Here is a 21,511-nt window from a genome sequence, read left to right as displayed (position 1 = left end):
GTCGTGACGGAGAATTTAAAGCCACATGTTTATTTATTAGTTTAAACTCTATAATTGTGCAAATCCCTGCTTGAAGCCATGTGTATACGAGAAGGAATACGTCTGCGCATGCCCAGAATCTCTGAACGAATTTAGGCTTTTATTTCTAAAATATCTTTATTTTGGAAGTATTTTTCAATAAAATATTGAAAACTTTGTAACTGTTGGTCGAAATATTAGTACTAGAAAAGAAAAATTATGATTTTCACTAAATTTAAAGTAAAAAAGAATTAAATAAAATGAAAAAAAGTGAGAGCAAAACGAAAGCGAACGACGCGGACCGAACCTGCGGCCACGGCTTAGGAGGCCGACACTCGGTCCACAAGGCTGCATACGACCCGTCGTGACAGAGAATTTAAAGCCACATGTTTATTCATTAGTTTAAACTCTATAATTGTGCAAATCCCTGCTTGAAAGCCATGTGTATACGAGAAGGAATACGTCTGCGCATGCCCAGAATCTCTGAACGAATATAGGCTTTTATTTCTAAAATATCTTTATTTTGGAAGTATTTTTCAATAAAATATTGAAATCTTTGTAACTGTTGGTCGAAATATTAGTACTAGAAAAGAACAATTATGATTTTCACTAAACTTAAATTAAAAAAGAATTAAATAAAATGAAAAAAAGTGAAAGCGAATCGAATGCGAACAACGCGGATCGAACTTGCGGCCTCTGATTAGCAGGCCGATACTCAACCAAACAGGATACATACGACCCGTCGTGACAGAGAATTTAAAGCCACATGTTTATTTATTAGTTTAAACTATAATTGTGCAAATCCCTGCTTGAAAGCCATGTCTATACGAGAAGGAATACGTCTGCGCATGCACAGAATCTCGGAGCGAATTTAGGCTTTTATTTCTAAAATATCTTTATTTTGGAAGTATTTTTCAATAAAATATTGAAATCTTTGTAAATGTTGGTCGAAATATTAGTACTAGAAAAGAAAAAGTATGATTTTCACTAAATTTAAAGTAAAAAAGAAATAAATAAAATGAAAAAAAGTGAAAGCAAAACGAAAGCGAACGACGCGGACCGAACCTGCGGCCACGGCTTAGGAGGCCGACACTCGGTCCACAAGGCTGCATACGACCCGTCGTGACAGAGAATTTAAAGCCACATGTTTATTTATTAGTTTAAACTCTATAATTGTGGAAATCTCTGCTTGAAAGCCATGTGTATACGAGAAGGAATACGTCTACGCATGCCCAGAATGTCTGAGCGAATTTAGGCTTTTATTTCTAAAATATCTTTATTTTGGAAGTATTTTTCAATAAAATATTGAAATCTTTGTAAATGTTGGTCGAAATATTAGTACTAGAAAAGAAAAATTATGATTTTCACTAAATTTAAAGTAAAAAAGAATTAAATAAAATGAAAAAAATTGAAAGCAAAACGAAAGCGAACAACGCGGACCGAACCTACGGCCACGGCTTAGTTGGCCGACACTCGGTCCACAAGGCTACATACGACCCGTCGTGACGGAGAATTTAAAGCCACATGTTTATTTATTAGTTTAAACTCTATAATTGTGCAAATCCCTGCTTGAAAGCCATGTGTATACGAGTAGGAATACGTCTGCTCATGCCCAGAATCTCTGAACGAATTTAGGCTTTTATTTCTAAAATATCTTTATTTTGGAAGTATTTTTCAATAAAATATTGAAATCTTTGTAAATGTTGGTCGAAATATTAGTACTAGAAAAGAAAAAGTATGATTTTCACTAAATTTAAAGTAAAAAAGAATTAAATAAAATGAAAAAAATTGAAAGCAAAACGAAAGCGAACAACGCGGACCGAACCTGCGGCCACGGCTTAGTTGGCCGACACTCGGCCCACAAGGCTACATACGACCCGTCGTGACGGAGAATTTAAAGCCACATGTTTATTTATTAGTTTAAACTCTATAATTGTGCAAATCCCTGCTTGAAAGCCATGTGTATACGAGAAGGAATACGTCTGCGCATGCCCAGAATCTCTGAACGAATTTAGGCTTTTATTTCTAAAATATCTTTATTTTGGAAGTATTTTTCAATAAAATATTGAAATCTTTGTAACTGTTGGTCGAAATATTAGTACTAGAAAAGAACAATTATGATTTTCACTAAACTTAAATTAAAAAAGAATTAAATAAAATGAAAAAAAGTGAAAGCGAATCGAATGCGAACAACGCGGATCGAACTTGCGGCCTCTGATTAGCAGGCCGATACTCAACCAAACAGGATACATACGACCCGTCGTGACAGAGAATTTAAAGCCACATGTTTATTTATTAGTTTAAACTATAATTGTGCAAATCCCTGCTTGAAAGCCATGTCTATACGAGAAGGAATACGTCTGCGCATGCACAGAATCTCGGAGCGAATTTAGGCTTTTATTTCTAAAATATCTTTATTTTGGAAGTATTTTTCAATAAAATATTGAAATCTTTGTAAATGTTGGTCGAAATATTAGTACTAGAAAAGAAAAAGTATGATTTTCACTAAATTTAAAGTAAAAAAGAAATAAATAAAATGAAAAAAAGTGAAAGCAAAACGAAAGCGAACGACGCGGACCGAACCTGCGGCCACGGCTTAGGAGGCCGACACTCGGTCCACAAGGCTGCATACGACCCGTCGTGACAGAGAATTTAAAGCCACATGTTTATTTATTAGTTTAAACTCTATAATTGTGGAAATCTCTGCTTGAAAGCCATGTGTATACGAGAAGGAATACGTCTACGCATGCCCAGAATGTCTGAGCGAATTTAGGCTTTTATTTCTAAAATATCTTTATTTTGGAAGTATTTTTCAATAAAATATTGAAATCTTTGTAAATGTTGGTCGAAATATTAGTACTAGAAAAGAAAAATTATGATTTTCACTAAATTTAAAGTAAAAAAGAATTAAATAAAATGAAAAAAATTGAAAGCAAAACGAAAGCGAACAACGCGGACCGAACCTGCGGCCACGGCTTAGTTGGCCGACACTCGGTCCACAAGGCTACATACGACCCGTCGTGACGGAGAATTTAAAGCCACATGTTTATTTATTAGTTTAAACTCTATAATTGTGCAAATCCCTGCTTGAAAGCCATGTGTATACGAGAAGGAATACGTCTGCTCATGCCCAGAATCTCTGAACGAATTTAGGCTTTTATTTCTAAAATATCTTTATTTTGGAAGTATTTTTCAATAAAATATTGAAATCTTTGTAAATGTTGGTCGAAATATTAGTACTAGAAAAGAAAAAGTATGATTTTCACTAAATTTAAAGTAAAAAAGAATTAAATAAAATGAAAAAAATTGAAAGCAAAACGAAAGCGAACAACGCGGACCGAACCTGCGGCCACGGCTTAGTTGGCCGACACTCGGCCCACAAGGCTACATACGACCCGTCGTGACGGAGAATTTAAAGCCACATGTTTATTTATTAGTTTAAACTCTATAATTGTGCAAATCCCTGCTTGAAGCCATGTGTATACGAGAAGGAATACGTCTGCGCATGCCCAGAATCTCTGAACGAATTTAGGCTTTTATTTCTAAAATATCTTTATTTTGGAAGTATTTTTCAATAAAATATTGAAATCTTTGTAAATGTTGGTCGAAATATTAGTACTAGAAAAGAAAAATTATGATTTTCACTAAATTTAAAGTAAAAAAGAATTAAATAAAATGAAAAAAAGTGAGAGCAAAACGAAAGCGAACGACGCGGACCGAACCTGCGGCCACGGCTTAGGAGGCCGACACTCGGTCCACAAGGCTGCATACGACCCGTCGTGACAGAGAATTTAAAGCCACATGTTTATTCATTAGTTTAAACTCTATAATTGTGCAAATCCCTGCGTATACGAGAAGGAATACGTCTGCGCATGCCCAGAATCTCTGAACGAATATAGGCTTTTATTTCTAAAATATCTTTATTTTGGAAGTATTTTTCAATAAAATATTGAAATCTTTGTAACTGTTGGTCGAAATATTAGTACTAGAAAAGAACAATTATGATTTTCACTAAACTTAAATTAAAAAAGAATTAAATAAAATGAAAAAAAGTGAAAGCGAATCGAATGCGAACAACGCGGATCGAACTTGCGGCCTCTGATTAGCAGGCCGATACTCAACCAAACAGGATACATACGACCCGTCGTGACAGAGAATTTAAAGCCACATGTTTATTTATTAGTTTAAACTATAATTGTGGAAATCTCTGCTTGAAAGCCATGTGTATACGAGAAGGAATACGTCTACGCATGCCCAGAATGTCTGAGCGAATTTAGGCTTTTATTTCTAAAATATCTTTATTTTGGAAGTATTTTTCAATAAAATATTGAAATCTTTGTAAATGTTGGTCGAAATATTAGTACTAGAAAAGAAAAATTATGATTTTCACTAAATTTAAAGTAAAAAAGAATTAAATAAAATGAAAAAAATTGAAAGCAAAACGAAAGCGAACAACGCGGACCGAACCTGCGGCCACGGCTTAGTTGGCCGACACTCGGTCCACAAGGCTACATACGACCCGTCGTGACGGAGAATTTAAAGCCACATGTTTATTTATTAGTTTAAACTCTATAATTGTGCAAATCCCTGCTTGAAAGCCATGTGTATACGAGAAGGAATACGTCTGCTCATGCCCAGAATCTCTGAACGAATTTAGGCTTTTATTTCTAAAATATCTTTATTTTGGAAGTATTTTTCAATAAAATATTGAAATCTTTGTAAATGTTGGTCGAAATATTAGTACTAGAAAAGAAAAATTATGATTTTCACTAAATTTAAAGTAAAAAAGAATTAAATAAAATGAAAAAAAGTGAAAGCAAAACGAAAGCGAACGACGCGGACCGAACCTGCGGCCACGGCTTAGGAGGCCGACACTCGGTCCACAAGGCTGCATACGACCCGTCGTGACAGAGAATTTAAAGCCACATGTTTATTTATTAGTTTAAACTCTATAATTGTGCAAATCAATGCTTGAAAGCCATGTGTATACGAGAAGGAATACGTCTGCGCATGCCCAGAATCTCAGAGCGAATTTAGGCTTTTATTTCTAAAATATCTTTATTTTGGAAGTATTTTTCAATAAAATATTGAAATCTTTGTAAATGTTGGTCGAAATATTAGTACTAGAAAAGAAAAATTATGATTTTCACTAAATTTAAAGTAAAAAAGAATTAAATAAAATGAAAAAAAGTGAAAGCAAAACGAATGCGAACAACGCGGATCGAACCTGCGGCCACTGCTTAGGAGGCCGACACTCGGTCCACAAGGCTACATACGACCCGTCGTGACAGAATTTAAAGCCACATGTTTATTTATTAGTTTAAACTCTATTATTGTGCAAATCCCTGCTTGAAAGCCATGTGTATACGAGAAGGAATACGTCTGCGCATGCCCAGAATCTCTTAGCTAATTTAGGCTTTTATTTCTAAAATATCTTTATTTTGGAAGTATTTTTCAATAAAATATTGAAATCTGTGTAAATGTTGGTCGAAATATTAGTACTAGAAAAGAAAAATTATGATTTTCACTAAATTTAAAGTAAAAAAGAATTAAATAAAATGAAAAAAAGTGAAAGGAAAACGAATGCGAACAACGCGGATCGAACTTGCGGCCACTGCTTAGCAGGCCGATACTCAAACCAGCAGGCTGCATACGACCCGTCGTGACAGAAAATTTAAAGCCACATGTTTATTTATTAGTTTAAACTCTATAATTGTGCAAATCAATGCTTGAAAGCCATGTGTATACGAGAAGGAATACGTCTGCGCATGCCCAGAATCTCTGAGCGAATTTAGGCTTTTATTTCTAAAATATCTTTATTTTGGAAGTATTTTTCAATAAAATATTGAAATCTTTGTAAATGTTGGTCGAAATATTAGTACTAGAAAAGAAAAAGTATGATTTTCACTAAATTTAAAGTAAAAAAGAATTAAATAAAATGAAAAAAAGTGAAAGCAAAACGAAAGCGAACGACGCGGACCGAACCTGCGGCCACGGCTAAACGTCATTAAGATGTGCTTTTTTCCCCTCTTTTCCCTTCAAATATTTTATTTTATTGAACTACATTTTGTAACACTATTTTAGTTGAATATAAACATATTTTGATGATAAAATGATAAAATATGGTACATCTTCGTTCATTTTTTGCTTATTTCAAAGTCTACTGTCCCCTTAAATGTCATTCCTTGTAAAATACAGATTCACATTAATTATTAAATTTAATATTTTCAACACATTTTCTCCCAAATAACTTCGCTGTTTTTCTTGATATTTTTAATTTGTAAGCGATTGAATAGCAGTGGGAGAGCAGATTGCAAGACTGCTCCAAGTCCTACCATTTGATATCTAATTAGATGCTTTATTGATAGCGTTCGAAGGTTAATTTTTAAAAGACGATGCGATTTTATATAAGATGTACCTGCTGTTTAAATAATTTGAATTTATACATGCTGTAAGCCTAAAGATGCATACCACCTAATATCCCATAATGGAATCAAGAGAGTACAATACTCAGGATTGATCATATGCGGAGCGTTTGTGTTCAATAGAATTAAACAGATTCGCAACTGAAGCGAGAGAACCCAATTTTTACAATAAAAATTCAATCTGGCCACAATGCAGGACGATTATAAATGAAAATTCCAACTTTTCAGAGTTACTGAAAGAAAACGAAATAAAGTGCCATCTTGCTCATCAAAAATTACAAAAAATCAATATAACGTTTAAATGTAACAGTTATTAACGCCTCCGAAAACAGAACGATATCTAGGGGATACGAAATCTCATCCCAGACCGACTCGATGTTTTTAAAACTTGCAGGTATCTATATTTTAAATCCAACTTCAGTTTGTGGTGGTGAACTATACGCATGCCGTTTCATGTAACACAATAAAAAGAAATCAAATTTTACAATACGCACATATCTGCATGCTTTCGAAGCTTTACATCAAGCAAGCAGACAAAAAAAAAATGTTATCGTACTGCTTTGATATTTATATTTGAATTCACTACTTAACTGTTGAATTTAAACTTTCAACTGCTAATTGATTTTCAATGAACAAAGAGAATTTATATTACATTTGATAGCTTCGCAAAATTGGGATATTCCTTTATTTCTCTGTATGGTTATAGATTAAAAAGCCCTATTTGAAAGAAAGTACAGCAAGAAGGTTTTGAGACCTTAATTGGTAGTAGATATATTCATTAAAGATTTTTTCTAAATACCCAAGTAAAATTGTAATTTTAATGAGGGGACAGTTTTTTTAGATAAAAAATATGATACAGCGAAACTTTATATAGAACAATTCACAACCAATACGTTTAAATTTTTAAAAAAATAGGTTCATTAATGATCTCTAATATTTTCACTTAAGATTACCAAATACAAAAAGAGCACCGATTTATAGTTTTAAATTGAAAATAGAGATGAATTCGTACAATAGACGTTATTCTAACGTCATATTAATAGGAAATTTGAATTTTTCTATTGCCTTCTGAACTTGCCTGGTTCTATTTTATTCACAGAAAATGGCCATTTTCCAACAGTTTTTTCCCCATCTCTATACATTACCACAATTCCAGAAAAAAAAATGAATTCAGAGTGATTTATACATAAAATGAAACCTTAAATGACTTTAGGAATAGAGTAGAATAGAATTTCCTTAAATATATAAAAGCAGACATTAAATTATAATTTGTCTGTCAAATTTAAAAGGGTTTTCTTAATGCTAAAAAAAAATCAGTATACAAATTGCTAGAAGAGTAAAAAAGAGCTTTAAAAATTCTGGCAAATAAGGCAAGTACCGGGTGTCCCATAAATTTGTAAATACTTTAAAAATTCATAAAAATTGAAGGACTGGGTATATTTGAATGCGGTTTGCGAAACTATTATTCTCATGAAGGGAGATTTTTTTTGATACAGAAAAAAAAATAATTCAAAAATTTGTCAATAGAGGGCGCTGCACACAAGCAAATCAGTGGAAATATGCAAATTAAAGTCTTATGAAAGGCAGAGTGAGCGATTGACACATCATTTCTAAAGGTTTGCATAAGGTTTGTATTAAGATGTTGACACTGGTGGATAAAGCACTATTGGTAAAGTTGTTTTATGTCAGCAACGAATCGGCGGCTGAAGCCTTACGAAAGTTTAGGACCCAGAAAAGATTGAAGAAAGGTTCAGGTCCGATCACTCCTGCTGGACATGTTTCCCTAGTACGCCGTTTCAAAGAAACTGGAAGTTTGTGTCATCGGCCACGCAGTGGTGCACCTCGTTTAACAACTGTCCGTACCCCCGATGTCTCTTCGCAAATGGACACGCTAAGGGAACAGTCTACAAGTGCAGTCAGTAGCGCACGAGAAGTGGCACGAATAATTGGTATACCAAAGACTTCGGTGTACCGTATCCTTCATGGTGTATTGCAATTGTACCCATACAAATTGCAATTGCTACATCAGCTCTTACCAAATGATACAGCTAAGAGATTGGAATTCTCAAATTGGGCTTTGGCGAAAATTGAAGATGATCCGCGATGGCTGCTGAAAATATTGTGGACAGATGAGGCTCATTTTGCTTTGCATGGAGCAGTTAATACCCATAACTGTAGAATATGGGCACATGAGAATCCACAAGCTTACACTGAGAAGCCCCTGCATTTACCACAGGTTACTGTTTGGTGTGGTTTCACTGCATCCATTATTGCAGGCCCTTTTTTCTTTGAAAAGCCTTGTTAAAAAGCAGGATGGAAGACATGTTCAGTTAATGGAACAAGTTACTTGGAAATATTGCAGAAAGAAGTGATACCGTCCTTATTGGAACACGATGTACTTGACACAGTGACATTCATGCAAGACGGGGCACCTCTTCACATCGACACTGAAGTGAAGGTATTTTTGAGAAGAACTTTTACTGAAGAACGGATAATCAGCCGTCACTTTACACATAAATGGCCCCCACGCTCATCAGATTTAACACCCCTTGATTTTTGGCTATGGGGTTACCTTAAGTCTCGAGTGTACCGCCATAGGCCAACTTCGTTAGTGCAGCTAAAGGAAGCCATATGCCACGAAATCTCATGCATTCATCCGGATATGCTGTATGATGCAGTTACCAGTGTTGTCTCCCGCTTCCAAACTGTTATTTGTGGTGATGGCGGACACATAGAACAAGTACTGTAGTACTGGTGTGATACGCATGTAAACAATTGCTTGCATGCAAATAAAAGCATTTTTCCCGTAGAATTGTATGTTTTGCTTGTGTTTAGCGCCCTCTATCGACAAATTTTTTTCTTTTTTTTGTATGAAAAAAAAATCTCCCTTCATGAGAATAACAGTTTCGCAAACCGCATTAAAGTATACTCATTCCTTCATTTTTTATGAATTTTTAAAGTATTTACAAATTTATGGGACACCCGGTATATTTCATAAGATGACAAATAATTAAGAATACTCGATTGAATACAAAATAAATTCGAAACAAGCTTTATTTGCAAATTTTCTGCACAAATAGATATATAATTCCATTGGTAACAAAATTACAGAAATAAATGTAATATATGAATACATTTGAAATAAGAATTTAATACAGATTAAGTAAAGTATCAAAAGCAGCTTTACATTAAACTCTGTATTCTTGTAAAGATTATCAAGTAAAACATTCACTTAAAAATTGACATGCTCGAGCCTAGAATTTTATTAATTCATACTTGAATTCCTAATAAAAATAAATGAAAAGAATTTAGTTATTAATAAAGAGATTGTATGGATGGAAGAAACCTGTTAATTCATTTTTATAAATTTCAACACAATATATAAGAGAATTTTTAATTAGACTCAATTTTAAACGCACAATGGATTCTAAAATATGTAAACATTTAATATTTCATTAATAAATTAAAATGAAAGTATTTCATGCAAATTTAATTCATTAGAAACTGATAATTCAGAAGCCCTTTCTTTTTCCCTTACCATAATTTAAAAATTAAAACTAAATCATAATACCCTTCATCACATCCATTCACTAATATAGAATAAAACGATATACTTGAAAGTCGCCATATAAGATAATTTTAATTCATGCTAGTCATGCGAATGAATTCTCTTAAAGCATAGTGATCACCGTGGTGATCAAGACACGACGATCAAATGCTTTCCAAGAGTATACAAGGATATTTCCATTGGTTGGCCGGCCGAACCAATCAAAATATCCTTTGTCCGCGGATATAAAGATTTACGAAGAATTAAGAGCCGAAAGTAAATGTTTAAAATTCACTATTTTAAGCTTTCTATAAATACTACTGAATTTTATTTTAAATGTAATAAGAATGATTAATTTTCAAAAATATTTGTAAATGGATGCAATGAATAGATACCAAGGAAAAGTGTTCTTAGAACTCAAAATTTAAATTAACTAGTTAATTACATTTAAAATTTTAACAGAAATTAAGAGGAAAGTTATGCATTTAAAATAAATCTTTCAACATAAAAATTACATCACCTTTTAATGCAAGAAGAATCCATTTCTCAAGCACTCAAATTAGAAATTTGCTTAAAAAAACATTTAAAATACAATTAATATTTCTATGCAATTACAAAATAATTTACCAAAACTTACCCTTTTTCATGTGTGCCAGTACAAGATTAAAAATACCATATTCTCTAAATTCAACCTTATTTCAAACAATTAGAAAAATAAACATTGTTTAACAATGCATCTTTCTACCTCATACATAGTATAAAGGCATTTTGCCTCTAAGAAATATTTTATATATTACCCATACATGGATACATATCATACACCATATATTACAAAATTTCAGTTTAGGGAACTTTTGGATTAAAGTACTTATTAAGATCTCGAAATGGATAACCAACTGATATTTAAAAATCCGTTGGTTATCCATTACATAGTTAAAACCAACTTCAGAATCCAAATCCTGACAAAATCCAAAGTTTGATACAAGTACAAGAATTAAACACTTGATTTTTAAAAATGAGCAATTTTTCTGATAATCGTCATTTAAAAATCGCCAAATTAAACTCTAGAAATATACAAGGTCAGAAAAAGCTTCAGTACAAGATTAAAATGAAAAGTTACAAGTTTATTAATAAAATTGTTTAGTAAATGTTTGGAGTAGCTATTTTGTTTCAAATTTTTTTAAGTAGATTTACAATATCTGTTTCCTTCCCTCCGAGTCGATTAGTTCTGTTCACGATTTACGTGTGAACATAAGAAATACAATCCAAGAGATAAAGAGGGATCAATATGGATTCTATCCATATTGAAGTCAAAAACAGGAATTCTCAATTCTAGGAAAGTTAATCAAAACTACAGACAAAAAAGGTGAATAGATCTAAAATATTTTTTTTCAATCTAGATTTTATTCTAAAACATCGTTTATGTAAGTAAAAGTGCATAGCATTGCGTATCAAAGAACTCAATAAGCATCAATAGTTTATTGCTTCAGTTATAATCAGAATTATCCGGATAAAAAGTTGCGAAGAACCATTTGGAAATTAAACATTTACAGACACAACAAATACCCGTGTTTTGAATTCCATGCAAGGGCGATAAGAAAACATATCAAACTTGTCAGGTTTGAAACAGAGGATTTTTTGCATATTCCAAAAAACGTAAATATTCTGTAATCCTTAAAAAGGACCTATCAAATCGTTTGCCACAAAAATATCTTTGAAATAACAAACATTTCAAATATATACATTTACTTCCAAAAATAATGCAGACAAGAGGAAATTTAAATTTCTACTGTGTACATTGCTCATGTTAACCTTAATATTCAAGGTCTTCAACTTCTACAGTTTACAAGCTGAATTAAATATATTGAGTAATCTTCCATAATTCAATTGCCAGCATTAGCATTCCAATATAGGTTTGAGGCAGGGTCCAGACGTTATTTGTTGTGCCATGCTCACTTCGATGAAAGCTTGTTCTTAACAGACATCTGAAAGAATTAAATATTTGAGTCAGTAGTTTAGATACGAATCCATTGATGTCGAATGTCATAAAATGGAAAAAGAAATCAAGGCGATTTAATATTGCTCATGAAATTAATTCAAAATATCTGAAGATAATTTGACTGAAACTGAATAAACTGCCTATTAACAAGGCAATGGTTTGAAAAGTTTCCGATTCAATTATATTTTGGACCCAATGGAGCTATTTGCATCGTTTTAATTGCATTTGAAAAAATTATCTAGACATTTTACTTATCGTAATAAAATTATAACTCCTGAAGATTTAGACAGTAATGCTCTTATTAAAATAAGTGGTGACGGCAAATTAAGCAAAATTATCAACCTTGAGATTCCAGTATAGTTTTTTTCGCCACCCGCCCTTAAATAATACTCTTCAAATGGCCGCCATGATATATACAGATAAAATTTCTCTTGAAAAGCATTCAATTTCCATTTCGTGCTGTAGAAATCCAGATATTATGCATTGCAATATCCTGAATGCCAATAGTAAACTATTTGATTAGTCTTGAAAATAAGTTAATACAGAAACCGAACCAAGACCCGTTTCTTAAAAGAAACGCAATTACCTGGGAACCTTACTTGTTTTATTGCAGTACTTCACAAGTTTTTAGCCTAGTAACATTTTCGTAGCGAGGAGGACGATTTGTATAAGGCTGTCACATACAGCTTTATTTTCAATCGATCGATTTCTATGGCCACTATATTTGCAGAAGTTTATCCCGGAATGGCAGGCTCTTCAATTCTGATTCTTATGTTGAAGAGTAGCTGAAAGAACTGTACACATTTCTGTAGACGTTTCTGCGTAATTTTGGTACGCCACCTCTTTGCAGATTATGGAAGATTTTCTAGAGGAAGAAATAAAATCTAGAAGTGCGCTACCACCACCATAACGAATCCTTAGCTCAGACATTTCACACTCCACAATAACTCATAGTTGCATGCAATTTAAAATTTCGGAGTAAGTGATTTTCGCAGCCACATTTTTAATTCCAGATCTTTACCACACTTAAATCCACCCATACCAGACCTACCCCACCACTTTTGAGTACGTCCAATTAATCCATAGTTCTTTGGCTCCACGTTATATATAGTATGTGAAGTCTGTACTCTCACAGCGTGTTCTCTCACGGATACCGTTTCACAAACAAATATCTAATAAGTATTTTGATTTAATTCCATACATCGCATCCATGAGTAAGATCCAATGACAGCTTTCTTAATGCATAATGCAATTCAATATCCCCTTAGACATAATGTACTTCTCGATAGGAGAATAAAATGCACCTAATATCCAAGTTCGAAACGACGATGAGCATTTTATGTCCAAATTGACAACTGAAAATGTTCAAAAACCCAGAGCGCCGATAATTATAGTTTCGATAACCGGTATGTCGAGTTAAAGGAGGTTAATATTAATTCAGGACGTTCGATTTGCTCAAAAGCCATAGTTATGTAGTTTCCATATAAAGACTTGCATTCTGCGTAACTTCAATGTATCAATCTAAGAAGTTTTTCCATAGTTTCGCAAGTAGTGACAGCTGTAAATTCCCCGTCATGATAGTTAGGTTGATTTAAATAAAAATGCATTATGAATAGAAGTAGGATTGAGTAATTTGTATCAAGTATATTTACGAGTGATTTTATTCACCGTGATAAATTTGAAAGCTATATTTGGATTCACGAGTCTGGCTTGGCACATATCGCATCCTTCATTTCTTTGATTTGGTGTTAAATTGCGACAAAAAGGATACAAGGTCAAATATATATTTTTCTACATTTCAACTATAAATGTGTTAAACTGTAATACACTTCGACTGAAGTGTTATGTAGTAGCATATCAGAATTCCTGATTTACGTTCGTAATGAAAGCGGCACTCATTAAGGCGGCATTAAGAAAAAGGCACTAATAAAAAATATAAAATGTTAATATAAATCGATTAAGGAAAATACGGATTGATATCAAACCCCTTTACGTAAAAGGAGTCTGACAGGTATCGAACTAGCGATTTTTTAATTTTAACTCCGCAATTAAGTGAATCGATTAAGTATTTTTAAATTAAAATATCAAATACTAGAATATCTGAAATACCACTCATAATAGGAATTTAAATAGTAAAAAGGTGTTATTTAATTAGAAAGTTAGATTTATTGATCAAGGAATTGACATAAATAGGAAGTGAAAAGTTGAACACAAACTACTAATAAAAAGGAATAAGTTTTTATGCTACAAAAAATCCTAAAACCATAACGAATTATTTTGAACAGCAAAGTAATTTCCTAAAATCTGAGCGGTGATAAGATGCACAAGGAATTGCACAGTTGAATTAGCGAGATTAGTTGAAATACATACTATATAAGTATACTATTAATCTACATAGAATATACAAGCATTGGACAACTGCATTTAACATCCTATGAAAGGTAAAGGTCAAAATTGATATTTTCCTTTATTCAACTATCTGGTCGCTTTTGACAACTACCTTTTTCCATTTAATATCGATTTTTCCGACCATTAAACTATTCATATGGAATACATTAAGATTACACATTTATTGCATGAAAATTATGAATTAAATGGAATCCATGCATTGCAAATTATTGCTCAGACAAATTAAAATACCCATCTTCTGTTAAGGGGTATAGTTCAATTAAGATTCCTAGTTACTTTATGAAATAATTTGTATTGTACGAAATACAGGATTTCAAGTTTTAACAAAGCAAGATATGCCGATTAACTATTTAATAACGGTTAAAATTTCATGTTGGATGAAGCTCTGAAGCCTATTTCTATCGGGATATTCTATCTTTGACTGATTGGAGTTCTTCGTGGCAAGGCAAGCTTACTGAGCATGTCTAATAGCATTCTGTAACTTGTTTAATTAATATCCTAATTATATGCAGTTACAGATGCGTTCAATAAAGTAGTCTGAAATTATAGAAATTCTTAAGACACAATAATTTATATCGCATTTTAATAAAATAACTGAATAAACTGATAATAAACTTAAACAGGTTGCGAGTTCAATATAGTTTTCCCTTAAGTAACCTGAAATTTGCTAAATCGGTTCATAAATGAAACTTTGAATAGCGATGTGCACTGAATGTTTAAATTTCATTTGAAGAAACTAAGAGCGGGGAAAGCTAAACTCTAAACACAAAAAATGTAAATAAATTGATTGAAGCATTCGGGATGCTTTAAAAATATCCCGAGATGAAATTGTGTGCGAAATTAAATTAAATGCTTTGAACAAAGTTAGATAATATTTAATGGAACTTGTCGGTGAACTACCAAATACTTTAGAACTCATCATTAAGAATAAAATTAAATTTTAGTTTTTAAATAAGATTCCTTTAGGAAAATTATCTTTATTCAAACAGAGAATATTCCAAAATAAGGAAATAATTTTCATTTTTAATTTTAGAGAATTTCTCTTACTGCAAATTTTACGATTCCTACCCCTATCCGAGAGTGAATGCATGAATTATATGGCATTTTGAACTAAACGAAAGATATGAATGCATTGAAACTGGAACTCAAGTATTCTGAATGAACAGGGAAGAAATATTCATAGTTTACGAATATTCTGCAGAAGAAGTCTTCGAGCAGCTAAGGAACCACAATTATCCAGCGAAATCCAGTGCGACAGAAGGGAATACCTAAAAGATTCATCTGTCATCCTTAAACGATCTAACAGGGTGTGATGGTGGTCTGTCGAGTCATCGAGGAACTAGCATTGGTTTTTAACTAAGCAACCTACGTCACTTGCTACGACTTTCTTCCAACATGCGCACATTCCATCAGATAAAGGAAGGTTGTCCATAAAGGTGCAAATGTCACTTTATATTCCAGATCTTCTGCGAAATTCAGATCTAAAAAAAATGGATTATTAATTTTAAGTTATAGTATCCGGGTATGTAGATTACAAAATTAAGAAACTGTTTAATAAAATGCGAAACTGTTTACACAGAATAGAGAAGTCTTCTCTATTTTTCTCTACACATTTACAGTCGAATAACAGTTTCACTGTTAAGTATATTTCCAATTAGATTTTGCGATTCCATTACGGCTGAATTATTAAATTTAACATGCAATTAAATATCTGAACATTGCAGATTAGTAAATGTAGAATTTGTAATCCAAAATCCCTTCCAATTCATACCAAACTTGTTGAATTTTTCCTTCGATATAAAACTCGTTACTAGATAAATTGCGATGATTCATACCAATTTGCTGCAATAGTAATTAAGATGACTCCTAAAATATTCTATCAATGGAAATCTTGCGTTGCTACTTTATGTAAAGTGGGATGGCACAGGCAAATGAATTAAATTTTGTAGACATCGATCATTCAAGAGCTTGCTATTTTTATCAACTTTATAATGCTAGGAAGATGCAACAGTCTTTCTTCAGATCAAAAAAGAAAAGAGATGCAATTTTAGTTGACATAAAATAAGTCACCGTTTCGCTACATTTACGAATCTTCCTAAATATAAAGTTTTACTCTCAGGCGGAAAAAAAGTGCAAAGACACTGGAACCGAAAGGCGAATATAATTTAAAAATTTAAGAACATAGTGCTGCAAGTTTTCTATACATTATAGACTATTTGCGACACTATAAAGCTATTCTACAGCATTAAAATGAATCGCATTAATTGTAGCAGTTAACTCGTGAATCAAATATAAATGAATGAAATAAGAACAACGAACGTATAGTCAAACGGCTAGCTGCAATGACAGGTTACTATAATATACTATAATATGCGGATATACTTATACAATATCTCGTGTACTATTCTTCATTCTGATAAGGTTCCGCTGTCGATAAAATTTTATGCATCGTAACTGAAGAAAAAACTAGATTCATTTTGCCTTCATGCAATACATAGAAACACATTTAAAATATAAATAATTTCCAGCGATTTTTAATGATATAATATTTGTACAAAGTTGGATTTCTCGTTTATTTAAACTAACAAATTTCCATAATAAATTTTTTAAAAAAAAGACGACTACTGAAATCAAAATTAATGCACTTACTCGCGCAATGATCTTCAAACGGTAATGTAAATTATAAAAAGGTATCGATTTTCGAAAAAAATTCCGGGTCAAAATATTATAAATCTCTCCGAAATAAACTTATTGTCAAGAGATATTTCAGTGAAAAAAGCCTACTTATTTTAGATAGATAAAAAACGAACCAAGTAGTCATAGTCGACTGTCGGATTTATGCGAAGGAAAAAAAAAAAAAAAAAAGAGCGCAGCTTACCCATTATTTACCGGAATAACAATAGAAAGCAGTTCTGGAGCCAATATTGTATCCAATACCAACAGATAACCAAACTGTAATTCAGTTTCATTAAAGAAACTTCTAAGCGGTTAAAAAAAAAAAAGTCCAATTCACTTATACTTAAAAACAGGGTTTTTACAGATTGGAGTAAGTCGTTGCCACCGGATGTATACCCCTGATTCTACCGGATGTGAACCAAAGTTCATCGGGTATGACGTAACACTTTGTTGACGTCATACTGGTCATTTAGCGCGGGCTTTATCTAGCAATATTTAGTGACTAATCCTTTTTCTTTTTGCTCTGCTGTACGTGAGACGTGTGTATTGAATCTCCTACACCTTTTGTTTGCTTGTGGAGATAAGAATTCTTTTTGTTCTTTTATATATTATTAATCTATATTGTTTATTTATCTTTCATTATTTATTCATATTATTTAGAGTTTTTTTTTTTTTTTTTTTACTTTACTTACCTTAATTAGAATTAGAATTAGTATCACTGAACATACTAATTAGGGTTAGCTAGGAAACAAAAAAGTTTCTTTGTGCTTGTATTTTATATTATATACTTTTATATTTAATTTTACTATTTGTTTTTCCTTAGATTAATTAATCTTATTATTATCTATAATCTGAAAGATTTTAATTTCCAGATTAGTGCTAACTTGGGAAATTGTTTGATTGTTTTTTACATTTAATTTGTGTATTATTTCAATTTTTTAATTATTCAGTGGTGTATTGAACTTGATAGTTTCAAATTTATTTGTAGTATCTAATAAAAATCTTGGAACATCTTCTGTATATTGAATCTTATAATTGTTTTCTGTTTTGCTCTGTGCTTTTTTGGCAGTTTGTACAGAATTTTGTTACTATTACTAGCTTTTGAAAGAATTCCATTTTTCCATTTTATCTCACTGTTTTACAATGAGGGCTCTCTTTATTGGCGATTCCATGATCAAATACTTGCATAAGTATGTATCTATTGAATCACTTGACTTTCATTTGGACATTGTTTCCTATCCTGGTGCAACTATTGAAAGATTAGCTAGCAATATTTCTGTACACAAAAATTATGACTGGGTCTTAGTGCATGTTGGCACAAATAATGCATCTTTGGATACTATTGAAGTAATACTTAGAAAATATAGAGCTTTGGCCACTGAGGTATTACTTCATAACCCAGGTGCAAGAATAATTTTCTCGAGTATTGTTCCAAGAGATTTTGATTTCCACAGAAAGGAGTATAAGGAATCGGAGTATTATTTACAGACACTAAACTATAAGATTCGAGCTATAAACTCTGCACTAAAAGAACTATATTATTTTCAAATGTATTTCTTTTGCAGTTCTTACCAGCCATCTTGGAAAAACTATCTTGCAAGAGATGGCTTGCATTTAAACGGATGGGGTAATAAGCTGCTTGCAGGTTGTTTTCTTGAATCCTTAACAGGATGCATTTCAGCAGATACAGCATCTAAAAAGGTATGTATGAATACATTGTTTTTTTTTGTTTTTTTTCACAATGAGTTTAAAAATTTATGCAAGCCTGAAGTCGATAATTTATAATTGGTTTTTGTTTTATTTTCGCAGATTGTAAAGACTCAGTCTTCCAACTCTGGTTTTTCATTTGATGATTCAGAGTTTCCTCTATTGTCATCTTTTCCCGCAGCATTTGTTTCTCCTGCTTGGCCAAAGCAAGAGTCTGCCACGCCAGTTTCTAGGCCCGTGCAACCTGCTAGGCCAAAGCAAGAGTCTGCCACGCCAGTTTCTAGGCCCGTGCAACCTGCTAGGCCAAAGCAAGAGTTTGCCAAGCCAGTTCCTAGGCTCGTGCAACCTTCTAGGCCAAAGCAAGAGTCTGCCAGGCCAGTTCCTAGGCCCGTGCAACCTGCTAGGCCAAAGCAAGAGTCTGCCAGGCCAATTCCTAGGCCCGTGCAACCTGCTAGGCCAAAGCAAGAGTCTGCCAGGCCAGTTCCTAGGCCCGTGCAACCTGCTAGGCCAAAGCAAGAGTCTGCCAGGCCAGTTCCTAGGCCCATGCAACCTGCTAGGCCAAAGCAAGAGTCTGCCAGGCCAGTACCTAGGCCCGTGCAACCTGCTAGGCCAAAGCAAGAGTCTGCCAAGCCAGTTCCTAGGCCCGTGCAACAGTCAGCTGCTCTGCTGACGAAAGATATTTCTTCCCTGCCATCTTCTAAAGCTAATACTCAATTTGTACTGCCTGTGATCCCGTGCATTCCATTCAATCAGTTTAGTGAAAATGTTTTTAGTAGTATTCCCACATCAAATAAATTTTCAGTTTTGGCAACGAATTGTAAAATATTGCATGGTGGAGGCCCTCAAAATTGTTCCTATTCTAAAAACTGTGTTTATTGTGGGAAAACATATTCTACGCGGTCCTCGTTTTCAAATCACCTGAAGAAATTTAAATGCCCTCAACCTGTCAATGACTGTTATCCTAAATTATGTGAAAAATGTTTGAAGTCCTATTCCTCTAAATCTTCTTTTTCAAACCATTTAAATCAATGCAACAAATCAAAAACTCGTGTTTTCTTATCCCCATCTGGAAAAAATTACAGTAGGGTTTTGGAAACAAATGCATGTCTAACAGAATCGGTGGCAGGACCTGCAAAGGATCTACAAGCAAGTAGAGATATTAAATTAACATCTTCAGTTTTAGATATTTGTCAATTTAAAAGTCCTTCAAAAATTAAAAATACATATCCTAGAATTTGTAAATTATGTTTAAAGTCTTATTCTTCTAAATCCTCTTTTAGCTATCATTTTAAGCATAGCTGTAAATCTGCGGTTCAAACTGTATCATGTTTGCCAGTTAAAAGTGACTGTATTGTATTGGATAATAACTCTCACAAGGAATCAGTAATAAACCCCATTGCAGATGTAGGAATAAATCAAAATGTACATAATTCTCAATTTATGAGTAATAATTATGAAAAATTCCCAAAAAGTTTAAAATGTGGTAGCATTATTCCTGTAAAACCTTTTAAAGGTCATCAAGAAACCTTCAATTTTACCAAGAAAAATGAACTGTTTTTTTGTGTACAATCTGAGTGCAATCAAGTCTTTTCTAATCTATGGCATTTAAATAAACATCATAGTGCTGTGCATCAAATTCAGAATGTCAAAACATTTTCTTTTGATTCTTTTAAAAATTTTAAGATTTGGTTAGAAGCTGAAAGTTCTTCTACTTATACTTTTTTCCGGAAATCAACAGGCAAAAAAGTTTTGGGTGATAAAACATTTCATTATTATGTTTGCCAATTTTTTTTATCCTTCATATCTGTCAAGGATTCAATCAAGATTAGAACGACATGCTAATCGTAAAAATAGAAAAGGAGTAATACCTTTCCATTTGAATTGCCCGGTTAGAATTTGTGTGTGCGAACATAAAAATTTAGTGACAGTAACATATTATCCAGTTCACAATCATCATACTGGGTATGAAAATACAAGATACCACCCACTTAAAGAAAATACACGTAATTTAATTAAATCTTATTTATTGCTATCATTTCCTGTTTCAAAAATAGTAAGCTTAATTCGTGGTGATGCAGGCTGTCGGGATAAAAGAAATTTCTGCCCAACAAAAGAAGTTTTTATTTCTCGGAAGACTATACAGTCTTATTCAAGGCATCTACATAATACAATAAAGCCGATTAATGATGCCATGTCTGTTTTCTGTACTGTGTAGAAATTAAAAAATGAAAAATATAATCCCATTTTAATTTTCAAATTACAAAAGTCGGATACTATCTTTGGACCTTCTTATTTGGATAGCTTACCAAATTGTGAAAATTCTTTTGCATTAGGTTTTCAAACTGAAGCTCAAAAAGACATGCTTATGAAACATTCCCATAAAATCCTTTGTATTGATGCTACCCATGGCACAAACCATTATGATTTTTTTCTTCTTTCATTGCATGTGCAAGATGAATATGGTCAGGGATATCCTGTTGCGCATTTTATTACAAATGATTTAGATTTTCGTACATTAGTGGCTTTATTTTCTAGTTTACATTGTCGCATTCCTAATTTGAAAGTTAATACAGTCATGACTGATGATGATGGTTTTACTTTTAATGCTTTTAATTCTGTATTTGGTCCCGATATCAAGCATCTATTGTGCCAATGGCTTGTATACCGTGCTTGGAAAAGGCAGTTAACTGTTAAAGTCCATGATAAATGTCTCCGTATGAGGATGTCGTA

The 21,511-nt window shown here is 32.8% G+C and overlaps 1 long non-coding RNA gene across 1 annotated transcript; it reads right to left on the bottom strand.

Annotated features, from left to right (window-relative positions):
* Positions 1-10,985: 10,985 nt before the first annotated feature.
* LOC129984395 (uncharacterized) lies at positions 10,986-17,421 on the bottom strand. Its single transcript, XR_008785484.1, has 3 exons — positions 17,277-17,421; positions 15,587-15,879; positions 10,986-11,975 (listed from the first exon to the last, which is right to left on the bottom strand). It is a non-coding gene; the product is annotated as an uncharacterized LOC129984395 (long non-coding RNA).
* Positions 17,422-21,511: the final 4,090 nt, after the last annotated feature.

The sequence above is a fragment of the Argiope bruennichi genome, chromosome 9 (assembly GCF_947563725.1).
Source record: "Argiope bruennichi chromosome 9, qqArgBrue1.1, whole genome shotgun sequence".
In the NCBI taxonomy this organism is placed as follows: domain Eukaryota; kingdom Metazoa; phylum Arthropoda; class Arachnida; order Araneae; family Araneidae; genus Argiope; species Argiope bruennichi.
This window is presented reverse-complemented; position numbering and strand designations above follow the sequence as displayed.